At 40.7% G+C, this 7,649-nt stretch overlaps 1 pseudogene; it reads right to left on the reverse strand.

Annotated features, from left to right (window-relative positions):
- Positions 1-2,183: 2,183 nt before the first annotated feature.
- LOC129400313 (U2 spliceosomal RNA) lies at positions 2,184-2,324 on the reverse strand (annotated as a pseudogene).
- Between the last annotated feature and the right edge of the window lie 5,325 nt (positions 2,325-7,649).

Below are 7,649 nucleotides of genomic sequence, written 5' to 3' on the forward strand. Positions count from 1 at the left end.
AAAAGGTAAAACTTCCAATTATAAGATAAATAGGATTAGGGATATAATATACAATATGATGATTATAGTTGTCACAGCTGGATAGTATATATAAGCCCTTTTAAGAAAGCAGACCCTAGGAGTTTTCATTCCATGAAAGAAACATTTACTTTTCCTTTTTCTACCTATATGAGATGATGAATGGTAATTAACCAAACTTATGGTAATCCTTTCACAACATATAAAAGTCAAATTATCCTATACGTCTCAAACAACACAGCTTATTAATTATAGCCAATAAATCTGGTGAACAGGGGACATAGCTAACCAGTGTTTCCTAGTAAGAGGTACACCATAGGTATGTATTTTGAGCTCTTTGCTGACTTGGTAAAGTAAAACTTAAAAAGAGTTAAAATAAAGCTGAATGAAGAAAATAATGCCTGTAGAAACATTCATAAGTCATAGAATACATTTCGTTACTGCACCCCTGGACCCCTCCAAAATGACCAATTTGCAAAAACTGCAGCGATTTCCTTCAGTCTCAGAGTTAGTGATCTACAGCTGCTCTGAAAGCTTTATTCCTCTACTGCAAAACGAAATTACGACTTCACAATTTCGACATGAAAATTAAGCAAAACCACCCACGGGTAAACGCTGTGCATGCTTAAAAAGTTAGTTTGCACCTTCCTCCACAAGCTGCCCGGACCCGAATACAGGCTCCTCCCACATTTGCTTTTCTAAGATGCGAATTCCCCTAGCAACAGTAGGGGTAGGGCACAACACCGTACACCTTGTTCCCGGGCTCTTCTATCCCAAGGGATCCCGGACGCTCGGTCTCCGAGCCAAGCCCGGGAGCGCCCCGCCCCTCGCGCACCTTCTGTGGGCGGGATCGGCTCCGGAAGTCGCGCCGTGATTGGTCGTATCCAGGCAACCTCGAAGACGCCGGTCACGGGGCGGCGCGGGCCGCGCCGCTGTCACAGAGAAACCGAACGGTTGGAATCTTTCCCGCCAAACGCCCACCTTTATCCCGCGGGGATCGCTGCTTGATCCACCTGCCAGATGCGCACCTCGCCCTCCCTCTCGGTCAGGCAGACCCTCGAGGATGGGAGGGCGCCTGCTGAACTGGAACCGTTTTGTCGCTCATCTGACGGATTGCCTAGTAAGTGTGGAACGTCCCATCCACGCTAGAACCTCCCCGATGCCGTGGTTTCCAACAGGTTGCGTAGCGAAGTCTCAGAATTTTACACTTCATCCCAGTTCCCCTGCCTTCTCACCCCACACGCTCTTTCAAATGCGCAAACTGGTGTAAATACGACTCCCGGACCTTTGTTCAGACTCCTTGACCTAGATACCAGCCCTTAGAACAAGCCACGAAGACCTTCCCTCCTTTTTTAGAACTCTTTCCAGTCACACCTCGCCCTTTCTCTATGCACAGGCCAACGGTAAGAAGGTAGGTGAAGTCCGTCTGGACTTTGGCAGTAATACAAAAAACGTAAACATTTCTTTCTACCTCTACCCCATCCCTTGCCAATATTGAACCCGTGTCTCATGCATGCAAGGCTTGTGCTTTGTAGCTGAGTCGCATCCCTGAGCAGACATCTACTTCTGAAAATATAATGATAATAGAAGCCTAACGTGATTTGCTTGGATGAAAACTTTCAATAGCTTCCAGTCCAGGAAAGGCCTCTGGTTCTCTTTCACTCTTTCATCCATATGTGCTATTCACAATCGACTTATTGAGTCCCATTTTATTTTTCTCTTTTTATTCTACCACTTAGAGTTACTTTCTACTTGGTAGCATTTCTTTTTTTGTATTTTTTTGAAATTCTTGGCTTCTTCTCAGCAATAATCATTCTCCTAAAGTACTCTAGCTATTCCCAGATTTCTTTTTCTGCCCACCCCCCATATAGGTCAGTTTAGGTTTTCTTTTCTTGACTCTATTGCTATAGTTCATTTCAGTCTTTCTGCATCAACCTACATTATTCAAGCAGATGATCACATCCTACCTTCCCCCTTCAAGAGCACAAGAATGGTAGGAGGGAGGGAGCCTAAGGGAGAGAGACAGCAAAACACCCATGACACTTTATTTCGGCTTTCTTCCTGGAATAATAATAATTCAAAATGCACATTCGTCACCTGGCCTAGGCTTTTTTCCCAGATGCTAACAAGGATGCAGGAAGTGCTAGATGTTGATAATATAGCAGTAGAAGTTGATCAAATATTTAAGTTCAATTAATGTGCTCTAAGTTATGCACTTTCCCCTTAACCTCTGACCAAATATGGTCTGCCTTTATAAGTGTGAAGGTTTACTACACTTGATCTTAGCCAAAAGGCCGAGAAGTGATGATAAGTGTGAAGGTTTACATGAATATATTCACCTTGGACAGCCATGGACATCTTGGTTGGACTGGCAATATAGGCTGCATTTAGAATTCCTGCTTTCTTTGGTTGGAATCTTACGATTTGTGAAACTTATTCTATACCCTCTCCATCCACATCTCTACACTGCACTGGACCTGCTTTAACTCATATTTTCACTTCCTTTTTTCTTTTTTTCATTTATAACTTCTTCTTTCTATTTTGGATATTTCTTCCTGTTTCCCCAAACTTTGACTGTTGCAGTAGCTTTGGAAACTTTAAGGCAGTGCTTAACCAGGATTTATTATTTCTTAATTCTGTGTTCCTTTATTTCACAATTTATAATAACCTGAGCTAAAAAACCTCACATCATAATAGTCAGACTAATAGTACAGTGACATCCAAAAATAATGTTTATTTAAAAAGATATCTACTTCCTGATCTCAACCTTATTAGAGCTACGGATAATTTTCTTGTTTGAAAATTCAGGATTTTTAGTACAGCTACTTTTGCTTAACTACAGGGCCATGTTATAAGAATAGTGTCCCCAAAGGGGGATTTTTTTTGTGTGTGTGATATGAACATCATGGAGTGTGATTACACAACTTAGATCTCATAGTCTACACATGTGGGTGCTATGTAGGGACTACAGTCAAATGTGCCATCTTCCATGGACCAAAACATAGTGGCACATGGTTATAATTTCTAGTGATTGATTCACCTCAGTGCCCTTACAAAATTCCTGCTCTGCATAGCTTGTCTCTATTGTTATTGAATTTTTCTGCCCAAGGAGGACAAATAAGCTGTGCCCAGGTTGCACTGGTGAAGTGTCAAAGCAAAAGTGAAGTATATGGGGGGAGTTGCAGAAGATTGAGAGAAGATTGGGGGAAGGATATAGGGAAGAGACAGGCTTTGAAATGGTCCTTGATGGAGAGTTGACTTAAAAAATTGCCCGAGACCAGTCTGGAGATGGGGAATTAGGTGGCCATGGTGGGAAGGATCATGTTGTGAGTCACTTGACGCTATAACATTGGCAGAATTCCTTCCCTGCAAGTGCAGTTCTTGTGCCATTGGAGTAGAATGATCCCTAATACTGTGTGATAGTTGTCTTTATCTCTTTTCTTCTATTTTTTCCCCCTCTGTATGAGTTCTGTTTCCCATTTGTATTCATTTTGAGTCAGGAGCTGGATCTGAATAATTTTATAGGTTCTCAGAGCCAATAGAGTCGACTAGAGTTTTAAAAATATGTAATTAAGGGGCTGGAGCAATAGCACAGTGGGTACGGTGTTTGCCTTACACACGGCCAACCTGGGTTTGATTCCCAGCATTCCATATGGTCCCCCAAGCACCACCAGGGGTAGTTCCTGAGTGCATGAGCCAGGAGTAACCCTTGTGCATTTCCAGGTGTGATCCAAAAAACAAAATTAAAGTTAGGTGAGTAAAGGGCTGGAGAGATAATTTAGGAGTGAAGGTGCTTGCCTGGCATGCTGCCAATCCTGGTTCAATCCTCAGCACCATGTATGGTCCCCTCAGCACAGAGTCAGGAGAAACCCCTGAGCACAAGTGGGTGTGACCCAATCCCTTCTCTCCCTACAAGAAAGAGTCCAGTGAGCGTAAAAGAGACTAGGGCATGCATGTTAGAGGATTCAGTGCTCTTTTTTTCCCCCCCTCTATCAACGTGTTTCTTGACTTAAAACCTGTGAATCTTATGAAAATTTCTTTAAGTTACACAGTTGTATAAACTGGCCTAATAAGACAGTGCATGTAGTTCCCTCTAATAAAAAGAATGTAAGTGGAGGATTAATATTTTAGAAAAGAGAAAGAAATAATCACAAATCTTTATTCTAAACTAACTATTGTTGATATAGGAACCCTTGGATACTTTGTGGGGGTGGTGTTGGGGCCATACTTGGCAGTACTAAGGGCTTATTCTTGGCCCAGTGCTCAGGAGGGCTCAGGTGACCATGTGAGGTGCTGGGACTTGTACCCAAGTTGGTGTTGTGCAAGGCAAGAGCAGCTACTGTTCCATCCCACATCATTGAATACATTTAAATATCTTTCAGCAGGAAGTTCTTCTAAATACAGATTTAAAAAACAAAGTTAAAATTTGCTAATCTGAACTTTTTGTTGTCCACATGCTTATGATTTTAGGGTAGATAAAAGGAGGACCCCAAACTTTATAGCTCTGTATGATTAAGGATTTGTGAGTTTGAAAAAGGTGCTTGGCATAAAAAGTGGGCATAGAGAATAAACACAATTACAAAAGCTGAATGATGTTTAAACAACTTATTTGTGGAGTTAAGCCCTTTCCAATGTACCAAGCGCTTGTTCCCGTATAGCTCATGCATCACCATGTTTACTATTTGCAGTAGCCTGGGGAATTAGGGCACACAGGTGGTGCCACCATTTTAGGGAGGAGAACTCACTTGCTTAAAGTGGAGGAACAAACCACAGAATTTTCATTCTAAACTTTTCTACTCTTCGTGACTCTCCAAATAATTCTACTGCATCAAATTTAAACCCTTATAAAAAGAAGGTAAGTTCTTTATCAATAATGAGTGTGTGTACTTTTGGAATCCAGCTCTATGGACACTAAAAATTCACATAAACCTTTGGAAGGGGAACATTATTCTTAAAACATTGAAAAATGAAGAGCCAGAACCCCGAGAATAAAGGTTAGTGCTCTGTCTTCCTTCAGTGAGGGCCTAAGAGCGTGCTGGAAAGTAGTCCCACTGGAATGTGGTATGTAGGCTGAGGAGGTTAGTTATAATGAGACTAGGGTGGTTGAGAAATGACATTTGCTTCTGCCATTTAATGGCTGTGAGCCATGAATACGTTCTTCAAATTCTTGAAGCTTCTGATTTCTTAAATGTAAGGTAAGTGTTACCAGGGAGCAACATACAGTCATCAACAATTTGTGAGATAGCATTTACAACAAGCTCAGCCCAGGGCACGATAAACAAATAAAAAAAATAGCAGCTGTTTGTGTTTTTATTTTATTTTTATTCAAATCACTGTGATTTACACAGCTGCTTGTGTAAAAGGCCACATAGATTCTGGAGCTGGACAATGTGACGTAGAATTTCAGCTCTATCCCTTACCAGCTCTGAGATTGAGGGCAGTTTAGTTTACCATTCTCTATTTTGGTTTCCTTATCTGTAAAATTGAGAAAATCATACAGTATTAGAAGGATTAAATGTATACTACACATAATAGACATAACGTTAAGTATGTGTTTGCTAATAACAATACATTTAACTTCTATGCACAAAATTCCTTAGCTTGGGTTTACTTTTTCTCCACTAGACAGAATTTTCAATGCTTATACACAGATACTTTCAGCAGAAAATATGGAATTTTTGAAATAGGAAAGGGAGCACTGAAGTTTCCCCCTTATTGAAAATGGAATGGTCTTACAAAAACTTTCATAAGCTGAAACAGCAGATAATGAAGAAGACATTACCGTTAACATATTCACTTTATATATATATTTTTAGTTTCCAGACCCATTGCCAGTAACCTACTAAATCATGTCAAATATTACCGAAAGGCTAAACTATCATAAACGTAAGACTGGTTTGATTCACACTTCACACTGGTCTATAGAAGGTGGTTCTGGGGAAGGAGCTGGGCCAGGGTTGCCCTTGCTGCATATGCTGGTGCTGCCCAGACTGGCCTCTGGAAATCAAGCAGAGTGTTGCCCTCCCTCTATGTCCTTCCTCTGTTGCGAGAGGGGAAATCCTCTTTATAATTTATTTAAACTTTTTTGGGTTAAATTATTTTTTAGTTGAATCACTGTGAGATGCACAACTACAAAGTTGTTCACGATTGGGTTTCAGGCATACAATGTTCGAACACCTTGAGCAGTGTGAGAAAGTCCTCTTTAAATTTCACTGAAAACAGCCATTCAGGTAGGTCTTTCAAAACATGTGGGGTGCCTGGAACTTTCCAAAAAGCAAGGGATACCTGTATTTTTATGATAAATTTTTGTAGACTAGGGAGTAAATGTATATGTATTGCACACTTTGGATATGGAATAAGGAGAACTTCTCTTTTGCCAAGGTGTTAGGCCCTGTCTCTGTTTGTGGCAGGTGGATTAAGATTGCATTACAGTGTGATCATTCCTTTCTCTTGGGTACATTAGTTATATTTATGCAAGTCTAGATGCACTTAATATGTGGCAGATTGCCATGAGTACAGATGTCCCAGAACAGCTGGCTACATGAGCCAGAAGGTTTATGTCCATTTCTGAAGTCCGGAGGACTGAATGTACACTGGGTGAGTTTAGGTATTGCCTCAGGGCTGAGCGCAGTTGCCCACACACTGTTGCAAGCTCCCTGTTAGCATTCCTCCTGCATGCCACGTGTGCTTCTTCCCAGGATCTTATCCTCTTGGGACAGAAAACGTGACTTGTGACTGTAAATTGAATATTGATGTGTAGGAAAGGTCTAAGGGCAAATTGTTTGCTTTCCAAAATGAAAGCACTTTGTGTTATTATTATTATAAGAGTAAATCCCGTTTGGGGAACCTTTAAAACAAACATGGAAACATTAAGAAAGCAAAAAGCACATGTACTCACTCCCATCACCTAACAAAAATGACCTTCAACTTTTGGTGATTATCTTTCTAGGTGTTTGTATGAGATAGATATTTATGTATACATGATAAATTTTAGGATACCTCAACAAATATGTATGGTAATCTTCTTTATCAGCAAGTAGATGTCCTTATTGTAATTTTTTGGTTTTGATTTGGGCCACACCTAGTTATACTTAGGCATTTCTTCTCACTGTGCTCAGGAATCACTCCCGGTGCAACTTGGAGACCATAATGGTGTGCTGGGAATTGAACCTGGGTTGGCTGTGTGCACACTATCCACTGTACCATCTCTCTGGCCCATCTTTATTATATATATGTGTGTGTATACATATATATATATATATATATATATATATATATATATATATATATATTGGCTTTTTGGGTCACACCTGGCAATGCACTGGGGTTACTCCTGGCTCTGCCCTCAGGAATTACTTTTGGCGGTGCTCAGGGGACCATATGGGATGCTGGGAATCGAACCCTGGTTGGCCGTGTGCAAGGCAAACGCCCTACCCGCTGTGCTATCACTCCAGCCCTCTTTATTATAATTTTTAACTGATATAAAATTCCACTTTATAGATGTACTGTAAATGCATGTTAAACCAATCTTCTCAATATTAGACTGTTTCCAGGTTTTGGGGAAGTTTGCATTTGATTGAAAATTAATTGCCCTTGCAGATGCTTCCTGTGACTTAAATCTTCCTGTGGAG

This window comes from Sorex araneus, chromosome X, assembly GCF_027595985.1.
Source record: "Sorex araneus isolate mSorAra2 chromosome X, mSorAra2.pri, whole genome shotgun sequence".
NCBI lineage: Eukaryota > Metazoa > Chordata > Mammalia > Eulipotyphla > Soricidae > Sorex > Sorex araneus.